General features: G+C 30.5%; 1 protein-coding gene across 3 annotated transcripts in view; it reads left to right on the forward strand.

The window, feature by feature from the left end:
• Positions 1–15,772, forward strand: part of LOC143199833 (major facilitator superfamily domain-containing protein 12) — a 236,859-nt gene that overhangs the window by 65,384 nt on the left and 155,703 nt on the right. Inside the window, exon 1 of one of the 3 annotated variants that reach the window (XM_076409969.1) lies at positions 12,832–13,073. The exons of the other annotated variants lie outside the window; for them this stretch is intronic. The gene's annotated coding sequence lies outside the window, so the exon portion shown is untranslated. Of the gene's footprint in view, positions 1–12,831; positions 13,074–15,772 lie in introns of those variants that run through there. 3 annotated transcript variants of the gene reach the window in all.

The raw sequence follows: 15,772 nt of genomic DNA on the forward strand, positions 1-15,772 counted from the left end.
ATTGGACGACAAAACTTATATACGTATAACTCAAAATAATTATATGTAACACTAATAGTTCTTTAGAATATTATTATAAGACAAAAATAGCGTCCTTTTCCCAAAGCAGGTTGAATAACATAATACAAGTAATATTTAAAAAAAAAATTTTTTCTTTTATTGGATGACAAAAATTACTCAACAAACAAATTTACGTAATATCAACAGTTATTCCGAATATTATTAACCAGCATTTCTACTTCTATGTAAATATCAAATATTACTAACCTAACCCCAACTACTAGCTCTCTACTATTAAATTAGATGACTTTTACATATTTCCACAAAAAAATAACAGCTTTCCATTTAGTATTATTGAGTTATTCATTATGTATGTAGAGAAGCTAACTATGAAACGTTCTATATAACGTCTTAGACATTTATTATTTTGTTATTTGGTTTAAGTACATCTGCAGTTTAAGCCCGTAAAACACTATTAGAAACATATGATCATGCTGCTATCATATTAGTAAATTCATATTAGTAAGTCGTCAAGAAACATATGTAAAAGTTTAATAATGTGTCAAATTATTAAGTGGCAAAAATAAAAAGTATCATTGTAAGAGCTTTTAGATACCATAGCATCCATATATAAAATAATAGTTTTCCATTTATTATTACTGAGTTACTTCATGGTGAGTAGAAAATTTAATTTTCCACATTCATTACTTTTGTTATTTGATTTGTAGAAATCTGCTATGGAAGCCTATCAAGCAGTTTAAGAATCTTATGGGGATGCTATTCATTTTATCCCAATTGACACTTTCCACATCAAATCTCTATACTTCTGAATGAATTGCTTCTTTTCATTGTAATTATTTGACGAAAACCCAGCATAAATTCTCCAAGAAATTTCAGACAGCTTAACAGCCAAAAGAATTAATAAATTAATTAGATTTCATTTCAGTGAAGTCTTGTCTATGAATATTGGATCTAGAATGACAATCGTAAGTGGAAAAGGCCATTGGTTGTCTAAATATACTATAAACATTAGCACTGAAGTGGAATATTAATTGCCATAAAATTTTGCAAGACGTATGTTGAGATTTGCAAGATGTATAACAACTAAGTCCCATATACTGTTTATCACCGTTGTGCAAATTAAATGACGTATTGTTGAGAAAAAAATCAGCAATAGCGAATACCAGACGCAGATTTGTATAAGAACGTTCGACAACATGTTGCAAGTGTTATGACATACACTGTCGCAGCCCGAATGGAACACAGTATACATTAAAAATCATTGTGGTCCAGAGATTCGGTTACTTTCGGAATTAATTTGTCGGCACAATCTGCTCGCCGCAAGCCGAAACGCCAAAAGTCGATGTTGCCAAATTTACAGCTAGGCTATTTGCTTTATAGATATATTTTATTTTAGAAAAATAATATATTTATCAAAACTTTCTGACATTAACTTTTATATTTTGTTTTGAAACAAAAAATAATAAATGAGTAGATATGTTTTTTTAGTATTTAGTACAATATATAGTTCTTGCCTTTATATTTAGCAACACCGCATGGTATTGTAAGCCAGGCATTCCTCAAAAGAAATGGCGGTGTACCGTATTGCTCTGATTAAACGTTTTGCATTTATTTGTTTAACTATTAAAGCGTTTGATATGGCTTTTCATAAAGTTATATTTTGACGTCCCTTTTTTACTTAAAAAGAAGGACTTTCAGCGTTTTAACAAGATTACAAATATGGAGGGTAAAAGGTAGATTTGGTTTCAGTTGCTACGAGTAGGATAAATTAATTAAATGATTTAAATTTTGTAGTGTTATTTAATTAATATGTCAAGTTTGTAATAAAACATACATAGTAGCAAAAGAAAGAAACAGACATATCCATTCCACCATGAGCTTGCTGCACAACTAAAGCCGATGACAAAAAGGATCATCTGAGTTCTGTGTGTCCTCAACTTGATAATCTTAGTATCCATACATACTGAATTTCGGTAGCATCTTTGTCGGATCTGTAACACAGATGTTAAACAATCCAATTTTTATTTTAAGAATTTGTAAGGCTTTGAAAGTTGGAAGGCACAAGACGATAAACAACATGGAAGATACTCGTCACAATCAGCGTACTTACCAAGCATAGCTCCTTCTAAATACTACTGGCTACTGGCAGATTAATGCGTCATTATTTGGCTGGAACACAAACAGACAAGCTAACATCCTTCATAATAGAAATGAAGATGGGAAACTGCCGTAGAAAATGATTAAATATACATTGATTAGCATATATTCTACAAATACTTCATATGTTTGGTGGTCACCAAATATATACTGCACCCAAAATTTACGAAAAGAACAGATGTCTGTATTTATTGCATGGATATACAAATGTAATGGAATGAACTCCTATATGTTGTTTACAATTAATAATTGTGAATTTTCTACGCACTTGGTCAAGCAATATAAGTTAAAATGAAGAATAATGTGACGTAGAGAAGAGCCAATTTAAATTTAATGTTCTTAGTAATGAGAGGATTATACTTATTCGACACCGTTACGTACATAATAAAATATGAACAAAAATGAATATAAAACCTATGGAATTGCTGTAATCTACTGTACCGTTAAGTTAAAAATAAATATTTAAATGCATTTTTGATACCATTAAATTGCCTTTATGGCGAACGGTATCATAATGTTTTCCCCTTTCCATTAAAGCTTACTAATGATGGAAAAATTCTATAACAGTGCGGCCTTTAAATAGTTATAAAACATATTAATTGGTTTTTTTCAATCCGATGCTGATGGAGCAATATAGACGGTAAATAATGGATTATTGATTTTATTTATATTCAATTTTCATATTTCGAAATATAAATGATGCTTTAGCCGGGAATATTGTGGTATTAGAATTATTTATGGAACATTTACACATTTTGGAAGTAAAATTTATTTTTATGAGGTTTGCGGTAAATTCAATCTCGTTTCCTATACAGCATGTTTTTATTTTCTCTTCGGGAAATTGTAAAATATTTACTATTTAAATCTGTTTTTCAGATTGTGCTTTTAAAGTCAATTTCTGTTTGTATCAGCTATTATTAAAATGTGAAATTCTAATCGGAAAATAATTTCTCTTCGACAATTGTTACATAAAACAACAGACAACGTACTATGTAGTTTTGTTAATAGAATAGAATTCTGTTCGTAGTAGAAATAAGTTATGTTTATACAACTTGGATTTGTACTGTTAATCCTTTTTGTACCATTTTGTGTTAAACATATATTTGTTATATTAACAAGTGTTTCAATTTTTCAAAACTAACAGCGGCTATAATATCGTTGGGAAGTATTCACTGAAAATAGTTGAAAAAGTCGATAGTCAAAAAACTAGCGACTGAAAATAGTAATTTCCATTTTCAGTCAAATGCAGGGTTCGACTTTTTTTTTTCTATTTATGACGTCAGACAAAGATGTACGAATCCTTTGCTGTATAAATTGTGAAAGAGGAAAGGATGGAGATAATTGCTTGGAGCCATTAATATTATATGTGCTTATATTTTCCAACGGTAGTATAAATCAGACGGAAATGTATAAATTCCTTCACGTACTAACTTTAATAAGAAAAGGAAAGAAATAATTACTGTTAGCTAATTACTGAATTACATAATTGCTGAATGATATTAACATGCTATTAATAATCTCATTTTAAAGAAAGTAAAATTACTTTTGTATGTGATTGTTCTGTTCATCTGTAAAAGGGAATGAAATTTTAATATGCTAAATGCTATTTTTAAATAATATTCTATAATAAATATAGACAATACAATAGAACTCAAACAAAAGATGAAGGTCCTAAAACGTAAGTAAAGAACCTAAAAACTAAACATGTACAATAACCATAAACACTAAATAAAAATTAAATATATACCTAATCATATAATAAAAACTTAATCTATAATATAAATAAAAATGATTGCACAATCACTACTAGAGCTTTTTTAATTATAGTAAATGTTTTATTTGTTATTGAACGGAAATACTTTAAACAAAAATCAAGAGAGTAATCGAGATATAATCTATTATTGCCATAAAAACATTATATTAACTATCTTGAAAAATACCGTTACGAAATGCATATAGCAGCATAATATCGCCTTCATCATATCCCAACCAGACTTTTTAGAAACTGAAGACAATATTTGTGATGTGTCCTTCCTTAGAACTGATCAAAGCTTGAAATATAACAATAAAAACTACCAAATGAACAATAAGATCCAGTGCTCATATTCTATATAAGAGAAGCAGAAATAGATTAAGACCAAAGAGTTGAAGTTATATAACAATTATTCATGGAACAACTTGTATAAGCCACTTCATAATCTTATTTTGAAAAGTATAAACACCAAAACAATGTCAATAAAGATAAGAACTAGAATACAAATCCTATGTGTTATACCATCGTTTGGTTTTCTAAATTATTGACCAATAATGTGCACGCTACTATCAGTTGATCAGGCATATGCCTAACTATATGCAGAGCTTCAGTACTTGAGTTGTAAAATGTCAGCTGGCTTCACTCTTTAAAAGTAGTTGTAAATTATAAGCCATAGGTTCAGATACGACCGACACAGTGAATCTGAAATATAGTATAGATCAACTTTGTCATTTCTTTTTTGGTAAAATCTCTAATTCTACCAAAAGTTACAGAACTCGCGATCTAAAGGGTGAACTGTCGGATCCAAAAATTTAATGGCCAATACCCTAAAATTTTAAAAATTCTTTCAGTGAAAGTATTTTAAATATGGAATATGTTTTTACCCTGATTTACGTTAAATATATTGTGGTAGGCAGGTCAGTCACTGATTTCAGTTCTTTAATCATATTTAAGGCGGTTCGTGATATTGTATGTTCATTAATTTCACTCTGTCCGTGGCTCCAATTATTTTAGAAATTCTCCGGATAATTTAGTTGTCTTCTAATTTAAATAGTTGGCAAGAAATTAAGAAATACTTTGTTAAATTTCAGATCGATCAAATTATTTCAGAAACATCAAAGAGAAACCTAATTTATGCAAATGGGAATATCGGGTAAGAAAATGATTAAATTTGAGGAACTTCGTAATTTATTACGTAATAAAAGGAAATATTCGACATTTTTCCCCAGACCGACTCACCTAAGCAAATCTTCCGAGGTAATATATGCTGTTTCGACTTTCATACAATCACAGCGCGAACGAAGTTTGATTTATATGTAAAAGACGACTCGTGTAATAGAATATTCTAAAATTCTACGTTCGTCTCTACAATATCTATTCGGGAATACGGCTTTGGGAAAGTGGTTGTAAAATATACAGATTTTTACAATTTATTTAGATGTAGTATTTGGTATTCGTTGTTATATTATTTCTTCGGGAAGAATGTACCATAAAAAGGCATATAAATTATTTCTCCCCTGTATTACGCTTCTTATAGCAGTTGTAAATTATAAAGTGTCAAATAAATTGAATATTTCTGATATTTTATAGTTTTATGTTCAACAAGTACTTTGAATTAGTAGTATTTGCTATTATTTTAATAACGCCTACTGATTAGCAAAAGTTTCCAATACTGTACACCTCCGGTGAGAGTATTAATAGACATGCGAAATGTTAATGTAACAATAACGAACTCTTAAATTCGAGATTTTTGATATTTCCTTGGATAAAATAATAGTATAATGACATATTAAGTCTGTATAGATAAACTTTAATTGGATCGGCCAAAATGGCATTTTCAACATTCATTACTTACTGTTACTGTTGAATTGGCCATTAAATAATATTAGATACGTTTTGTTAATGTTGCTCCAACTGCTTAGTTTCAAGGAATGAAAGGAAACAATATGAATGAAATGAAAACATGTTTCTAACTTCCAGACAACAAAATTTGAAGAATCAACTATTTACAGGGGGAATATGTGATGGGAATAAGTCAAAGGGAGAGAAAGTTGGTACCACATGAATTGTATGATTCGAGTGATTCTATTTCATATTGTTATTGCTTGGCGGGAAAATATTATAATTTTCTGGGGTAGTACTTCGCAACAGAACCCTATTGCACTAGTGCTATTCTCTTTTCTTCACCACTGCTTTTCCAAACCAACCTACATAAATATTAATAGAGTTTTTATATAATATATATTTAATTTCATACTTGCAATTAAATATATATAATTCTATTTACATGAAATAAATTTAAAAAATCAATTTACACAGTATGTTTTATTTGTAGTTTCACACCTGGATATAACAATAAAATGTGTTTAGTGAACAATAAAATATTGCTTTGTAAAAACAAATCGAATAAATTTCACTATATTTTTAGATACCGACTTTATTCTGTTCATGTTTCTGTTCAAATTGATGGAGTGTTTTTATTGCAATTATCTTTAAAAATGTTTTTAATATGGAGTTGTATTAAAAAATAGATATCTGAAATATATACATATACTATAACACGATACTTTAAATAAAATCTCTCCATTTTTTAAACAAAAATTTTAAAACAAATAACAGTTTTCAACAGAATATTTTCCATTATTGAATAAAATACCCATACAAATTTCAAAATGTCGTAAAATATATTTATATTCATAGTATGTTTCATAGATTTTATTGATGATTATTTCAAGTATTATTGTTTGTTATATTATATATTAAGGTCTCAGTTAATCAGAACTGAGGAAACTCTGTAAAGCGACTTTGGAACTACGATCTTAGTCATTAAGCATATCAACTTACAAGTAACCGACTTGTTAGTCGGCCTTAGCCGCGCCTATCGTAGTCAGTGAAACCTGCTTCATATTCTAAAATGAATGATAGTACTAAATAGAAATGTTCTGTAATCCATTAAAATATAAACAATAAAATCCGATTCGAATTATCAGCTCTATCGAAATGGCACAACTTTGCCGTAACCCCTTCAAGAATCACAACAGAAAATGCAATCAGCCAAGTAGAAACTGCGATCTCCCAATCGAAACAGGGAAATGGAAATTAACAGGCGAACAGTTAATATCCTCCACAGTGCTAAAGATCCCGCTTCCAACTAGAGAAGGGAAAAGCTTCCGGCACTCAGTAATCTTATCAACTTTTTTATGCCAAAGGAACCAACTTCATAGCTTTGAGAATCAATTTTCATTCTCTCAAAGATATCTACTCGTAATTAATTAATTAAAATATATTACTTCTGTAATGTATTTGGATGTCAGATTTATGAAATATTTTTCCAACAAATATACATGATTTTGGGTAGTTGACATTTCAACCAATTTTCTAAAAAGAATTTAGAGAGATAGCAGGAAATTTGTTTTAATTTAACTCGATAGAGTCCACCCAGCAATACCTTAGAGATCAAATATAGTAAATTCAAAATAGCAGTGAACCCACGTGATCCGCCAAAACGTTGCAATATTGCCACAACAACTCTTTTTAGTTTTAGATCCTTTTTAGCCTAATCCACCTAATTAACAAATGTATATTTGGGTAATATATTTTACATTCATTAGAGATTATATTTACCTTTTACGCTTAGTTCCTGTTTCCTTCGATGCAATGTTTCCTTAAAAAGTCATATTGATATTACTCTATTTGTCCTTAGTTTGTTCTGTTACTATCTGAATACATATTTCTTGATAAAACTACATTTAATCACTGCAATCTCCTTAATGCATTTTCCATTTCTGCAAAACAATTAGTATTATTTCTGTCCTCATACGTTTTAACTAAACGTTCATGTATATTCTGAACAATAACACACATGTTCATAAAGATTCCAGACTATATAATACAATTTTCTACAGCTAAAGTATATTAATTATATACAGACCTTTAGTAGTTACCTTTTTCATCATCCTATCTTGGTAATGTCAGCATTAAATCATAAACCAATATTCATAGAGATTTATTCAATCACCGTCACATTCAGAAAAAATAATCAACTCTATAGCTAAGCTGTTTACTCCCAATCTATCAAAAACAGATGAACCTAATCCATAACGAAGGATTTATTTTCGACAAAGCCTCTTTCTATAAATCGAGACAGTTCTGATTTGAATATCCTCGTCGCCCGGAATGCTTATTGTAATAATACTTTACAATACCCCATATCAACTCAACTGGATTAAATATGCATTGATATGAAGGCATAATACTCTGTAGCCATAACGTTTAGCAATTTGATCTACCATTTATCTTCTCTCAGGCATATTTCTAAAAAAGCAAATTACATAAAATGCATTCAAATATTTCATTTATATTTACAGAGCAACAATGTCAAATAGTTCATTCCTTAACATGGTTTCTTCAAGTCTTAGTTTATGTACTTTAAGCCATTCCTTAATTTCACCCTCTGTTGATGCATTTGTTGGCATCTTCTCCACCAGTGTACTAAGATATGGTGCATTATCCATAACATTAACTAATGGCTCCTCCAAGTTCCTTAAAAGATGATTTTCAAACCACTTCAAAATCATGGTTTATTTCCCCATGGTAGTCACCCTTGGACATAGAACAAAACACTAATTCTGCCCAGGAGTTAAACCATTCCTATTTCCAGCATGAACAACTATATGCCTGCAACGAATTATTAATAAATGTTATAACTATCAAAACCTAATCGATATTTATTCCAATGTTTACCTTCTTCCATCAACTTTTGTTGTCTTTACATATTGTAATATATATTTATTATCATCTTGCCTTGAATGACTCTATTCTGAAATATCCATGTCTCATCTAAATATACAAATTAATAATTCTTCCTTTATTTTATTGTATGTTTTTAAAAATTATATTCTTTTGTAAGCAATGTCTGGAAGTTCCATTAAACCAATTCGTGGGTTATTTTTATGCCACTTAAATACTATATTAGCCAACAGTGTATGAAGGGATGTTTTACATCCCTCAAATTGCTGCATATCTTTGGGATTTCTATGGATACTTTCTATACCAACAATTTTCTCTGAAATGATAGCATTAAATTATATTTGGATTGAAAAAACTACTTACTGTTTTTATACATTTCGTATATATAATCTCTAATACAGATATCATATTGATCTTGATTCCTAAATTGACATTAAATGACAAGTTGATGATTTGGATTTTCATTATTTGAAGATGATCAAGCGTAATAAATCCTAGCTATTTGCGTCGATATATAACAATATAACATCCGAGTGATTATTTCCTGTTCTCAGATATCGAAAGAATACTCGCTGGGAAGAAATTTTAGTGGAATGTAGAGCTGACCGCCGTAACTAAAGCCTATTTTGATGCAAAGTATAAATCGTACTACAAAAGTGGTATCGAAGAGTTGGAGGGTCAATATAATCAGTGTATCACCCTTGAAGGGAATTATGTTGAATAAAAAAAAACTAATTTTGCCAAAACATGTGTTTTACTATGGTAGGCCGGACACGTTTAAATTTACCTGTTAACTGTTTTTTTCACAAATGATTCTAAATACAGTTTTAAAGTAGCTCTACAACACATTGCTTATAAGAAAACTCTCCATCGCGATTCTTCACGCAGTATAAACTAAGGACTACTATGGCATAAAACGTACAATTTTAGTCAACTACAAATAGAATGAGCATCAATGGAAAACTTATAGCGATCTAAAGGTTGAGAAATAATGTAATTGAATGACCTATTGGTTGGTAATCTGGATTCACAAAAGTTGTTTTTTTGTATTTCTGGGATAGCTCCTAAGTTGATCATCATAATTTGAGAAAGGTGTGGCCGAGTCGAACCCATTATCAGTTAGGATAATTAATTGTGTCTTCTGTACTATATGTAAAGCCACAGAACGTTTTTTGCCACCTGTTGCTTAGAACTGGCCTTATTTAGCGCTTTGTCAAAGCACTCAGTCGCGAAAGACGGAAGCAAGTTGCTTCCGAAACTGTTGTACTATGATATATTCGAAATCTAGTGACTGATATAAAATTTCCAAAATGTTTAGTGCCTGATCAAGCAGAAGTGCATGAACATTGTTTCAAAGAATTGTTCACAACTTTCTCAGTAACCACAAATCACCGGACTACAAGCACTATTACAAGCGACTATTTGTGGCTTTGTGGTTTGTATAAGGCCATACTGAATAGTTCAACCTTTGTACAGTAAGGCCTTACACTTTTTAATTCAATACATGTTTGTTAATGGTAAAAAATTGTAAAATAGAGAATTTATTGAATATGTTAAAAATTGAAACCAATTTTAAAAACGGGCTGCTAATTTGGGATCAAGATCAGAACAAGTTAAAGTGGACTTAATTCTCATAACACTAAAGCATTTATCCGGTCCCTGAATTTAAACTTATAATATGTTTTGCTGTATTTATTAAAACAAAATTTTACCTCATCGAGGACGAAGAGGAAATATTACTCGACGTACAGATAATGTTGAAATAGTCCGTAACTCTCGATTAATTATACTTACATATTAACACTTGACGGATAATATAAATTTAAGAGATCAGGTTGCAAGGACCCATGTAAAAGAAAGTCGGAAGCAGCACAATTATCGTCTTACTGAGCTAATAGTTTGAAGCAGCCAAAGACATGTCACTTTCAAATATAACGCAGAAATGGACTGTTCGTCACGTCCTCATAGGCAATATGGACATAATTATGGGTCATGTATTTAAGTACAAGGGTGAATCAACCGGCCAATCAGGAAAAGTTTCGCTCCAATTGTTAAATATATCACCAAAACCACTGAAAACGTTATTAATAGCCGGCACATTTCCCATCAAAATTGTTTTTACTCAAGATTTTTGTTTTTAAAGTTTTATACCGATCCAAAAGGTTGAAAACATATTTTATGAGGGACAAAGTGAAAGTTAATACACGCTGTAGATACAACCATATATAGCAGATGAAGCTCAAAGCGATTGTGATAACTATGACGACGTTTTTCCAAATCATAATGTTAATCCAAATTGGTGCACTTGTTCAACACCATTTCCAATAGATTATAAAACGATAAGTGCGTTATTAGCATTAAACCAGACAATGTACTATATAGAAAGCATGTCGAAAAATACAAGATACCAACTGTTAATAAAGTTGCAATTGTTATAGCGAGCGACCTATTTAAACGTCCAGATATAACGTAGATATAACACGTTGCAGCTGATCCAGGAAAATCACCGTTTTTTCAATAGCAATATCCATTAATATTTTGGACAGGAAAAGGCGGATATCAATTAAAGACTAAACAAGGAAATTTAGTGACAGATATAACATGTTAATTTTTTTTTGTTTTTGGTATAAGTAATTTCTTATTTATTAACCGACTTCAAAAAAAGAGAAAGTTCTATGTTCGGCTGTATATATTTTTTTAAATGTATGTCCGCTGATTTCTCCATCAATTATGGACCAATTTTCAAAATTCGTTTTTTTGTTCGACAGAGTACACTTCCGAGGTGGTCCCCTTTAACTAAGTCAGGATTAGATGGCAAAAACCGTAGAAATTGAGGAAAAACCTTAAATTTCAAAAAGATACAAAGTTTTCACACATCTTTTATCTAAAATAATCAAATATTTGGGTGATAATGTTATTTTAAAGGCCATTCCGTTTGCTTATTAAACACCAACCTTATCATATGGCAAGTCGTAGAAATATCGCAGTCAACGGCTTCTATGGTGTAACGGCAATGGTGGGTAGTGTTCAGCTCACACGCGGAGGTCGTGTGACTGAGGCATTAAATTTTTGTTGTTATTGTTTGGTTAGAGCATATGTCAAATCACCTAGACTACGTAGCGGGCCCCGGCGCCTGAAGCGTTCCTTATTTTCAATCATTGTTTTTTATTCCTATTTATTCTCATACGAGCTGCACCTTTACTTGGTCTACCCATTGTAATATTTAATAAAATAACTGCGTAATATATATAAATTTATATATATATATATATATATATATATATATATATATATATATATATATATATTTACAATAATATTTTAACTACTACCAACTGGTCAATTTGAAGTCGATGCCGAGCCGAGTCGGAACCAGAACATTTGTATGATTTTGAGTCCGGTCTAGTCTACTTTTTGTCCAAAAAGTGATAAAGTATCTGTTGATATTCTATTTACAGTATCAATATGGTAACTTGTAGCTAGTAGGGCAGTATCGTCATCAAATTTTGATGCTCCTTAATGTTTACGAATATATTAGAATAAATATAATATTGTATCCAGTACACTACATCATGGTACACCCATATAAATGTGTTTCAAATCTGAATATTCGTCACAGTATATTATTCTGAAATAACGATCAGAAGTACAGGATTTGAGGAATAAAAAGCAAGTGAACATTTTTTGCGCATCACAATTTACGAAATTTTTGTCTATTTTTTATTCCCATTAACTTACACTTGAAAATAACACTGAATTTGGACGCATATTATAGACAGGTATAACTACTATTTTTGGATGTCTCAAATCAGTTTACCCTAATACTGCCCTCATATATATTAAGAAATATTCGTTTATCAGATTTTGTTAGTTTAAGGTTTCACTGTATTGTTCAACCTTTTATTTTTAATATATCGACAATTGTTCTAGATTCATACGGTTTAAACGTTGCAATTCAATTCCGAAACGATTCGCTGTATAAACGCGTACCATAAAATGAAATAACCGCGAATCTGTGCAGCATTTTATTTTTGTTTTCCTCTCGATCTATTTTTATTTTTCCAACATTTGAGTGTTTGTAAACCGCGCGCCGTTTATCTATGCCAATTAATGCTAAAACAAGATCGCAAATGGTGCCGTTGTAGTCAAATTGAACGAGCTGTTATTGGTTTTTCGAATAATCTCAGTTCGGATGCGGTATTTGCCGTTTTAAGCTGATTAGTTTGAATGAAGAAGTCCGTTCGCGGAATGAAACGATTGTTTAAGCGATCGTTTCGCATCAGTGTAATAGCGTCGATGAAAATTACGGTGTTGTGATACTGTAAAACCGCACGGGCTTTAATTAGTAATTTTGCAGGCCGACGGGTTTTTAGAAGGAATAATAGCAGAAGAGGTAAATATTGCTAAAATAATGCTACTAAAGTTTGAATTTAACTTATCATCGAGAGAATCTATTTATCTGTAAAAGTTCCTTTATACATATTAATATTAGTCGTACAAACATGGATGCCTCATCTTGTTCTTTTATTGAATTTGGCTATTATATCGCCGTCTTATTTCTATATTCAAAGAAAAGCCTTGAAATTTCTACAAGTCTGTTAAAAAAATTCTCCAAAAAACATCAGCTGCAGAATATTGTATTGAATTGTTTTATAACAGAAAAAAATTGCGTAGAACGAAAGTATTTATAACTAGGGAAACTCAGTATGGCAGCTAGGGATGACGAAAAATAAAAGGATTTTTTGACACAAAATTAAATAATAATATATTGCAATCCTAAATGAGAAAATGAGATGAATTAAGTTAGTTCATGTCTTCTAAAACAAAATTCATTTTGCTATGGAGTGTTTGAAATACAAACACGGAACTTTACACAAATGACTTGACAAAATAATTAAAATTGAAAAAAAACAAGTTATTGCCAATGACAACACTTTTATTATTGGATTTTTTTAATTAGTTCCATCTTACACTAAATATGAATAAAATATTAAATATATTCATGTTTCATTCCATAAACTACTAAGGTATATTCTAATTTCAACTTACGTAGAGAAAATTGTGTTTCTCAAAATGTCTTGCTAAATTAGATTTAATTTAAAAAAAGTGTTGTAACACTATGAAAAATCTAAGTGAACATTAACAATTGATATCCTGCTGATATCCTTCTTCTGCGGCACTGTTAGCTTCTGTATGTAGTTATTTTATTGCTAAATAACCATATTCAATTTTTAAACTTTACTACACACTTTAATAGCATTCAGATAAGAACAAAACGCGACGCAGAATATAACAATTTACGAGATATGTTGTAATACAATGAGCACATATATAATAATTTATGCCGACTATATATCACATATAAGATAAGTCATATAAGAGAACTATCTGAATAGATGATATTCTATATGCAACATTCAGCAAAGGGTGAGTTTCGAGTGAAGGTTATGTCCATATAAAATTTCTTATGTGAGTGTAATAAGCCTTGATCATTGCACAAATTAGCGCTAATGAAAATTAGTCGAATTCTAGAAGGAAACAACACATATTTTACGAAACATAATATAGACGTATAAGATCTTCATTTATTAATTTTATGCACTATTATCGCGGTGTTGTTCCTCTAATTAAATTTAGAATTATGAATAAGATATTATACATGTTCATATTTCATTCCATCAACCACTAAGGTTGTTAATTTTAGCCTACGTAGAGAAAATTTTGTTTCTCAAAATGTCTTACTATATTAGATTTAATTTTAAAAAGTGTTGTAACACTATGAAAAATCCAACAATTGATATTCAACTTTCTTCTGCGGCACTGTTAAATTCTGCATATAGTTATTTTGTTGCTAAATGACCAAATTCGATTTTTATTGAACTCACTGTAATAGTATTCAGATAAAAATAAAACGCGACGCAGAATATAACAATTTACGAGATATGTTATAATACAATGACCTCATATAAAAATAAACTTAGTTGAGTTGCCAAGTTATTATGTTATATCAATCACATTTCCTGTATACATACTATGTAAATATAAACAATAATATCTACACCAGAAAATCTAAATAAAAGATTAATTTCATGCTTATCTACTGATACTAATATTTTACTAATAAGTTAAGATCGATTATTACTAATGTTTAATATTAATGTTGTAATGTAATCGTTTTTTAGTTACGCTTGGAGATTCTCAAATAATGAAATATTATGAATAAAATATATAAATAAAAACTCGTATACACTATACAATAAGCATGTCATAAATATGGCAAAATAAATCGTGTATCATTTAAAAAGAACAAAAATAGATTTATAAATAGCCATATAAAAAAAGGTTATTACAAAAAACCTATTACTTTATTAAAAGACTGTATTAATTTACGCAAAGAAAACGCGACTTGTTGGGCGGCGATAAAATTCGACACTGAGTGTTCTTATCTATTAGAAGACAGACCCACCCGTATATTGAATTTATTACTGAGCGTCAAGGCCGTATTAAGTAACATTTCCCTCCTAAAGAAACGACCGCAGGGATACACGTGGTCGCTATTCCAATTGGGGCTGTTAGAAATAAAAAAGTTGAAAGTTGTAAAGTTGTTTTGATTATTGATTGTACTTTCCACCGCCAGTTTGCCTTTGAATATATGTTATTACCCAAGTTTCAATGGTACCACTCTAAGGAACGGTTTTCCTAAATTTGATTCCATATTCCAACAGCCTACGGCTAGGAAACTGAGCTACTGCAATTCGCCTTTGGAGGTCGTTCACCTTTCAACTGCAAGCTTCTGTCCAAATTCCAGTAGACTATATTAATTTAAAGCAACTTCAGTACCGCCTTTAGTGGAACCTTAGGCACATCTTGAACTGTGATGCATGTACCAACAGTTTACGGACAAAAGGTGTTTTCCAAGGCTTGAATATTTCTTATTTGGAATAGTTAATGACTAGGGGTTATTGAGCACCTTCCCTTGAGCCCTTGAGAGTGGGCGGGGAAGCTATGCCACCGGAGAAAGGGCGGCGAATTGCCGAGGCTGAAACTGAAAGTTTTCTAGTATTGAAAATCAGTAGAAGAGATCTGCATAAG

The sequence above is a fragment of the Rhynchophorus ferrugineus genome, unplaced genomic scaffold, assembly GCF_030347505.1.
Source record: "Rhynchophorus ferrugineus isolate W39M unplaced genomic scaffold, kcgeb_rfMv2 rfM1, whole genome shotgun sequence".
NCBI lineage: Eukaryota > Metazoa > Arthropoda > Insecta > Coleoptera > Curculionidae > Rhynchophorus > Rhynchophorus ferrugineus.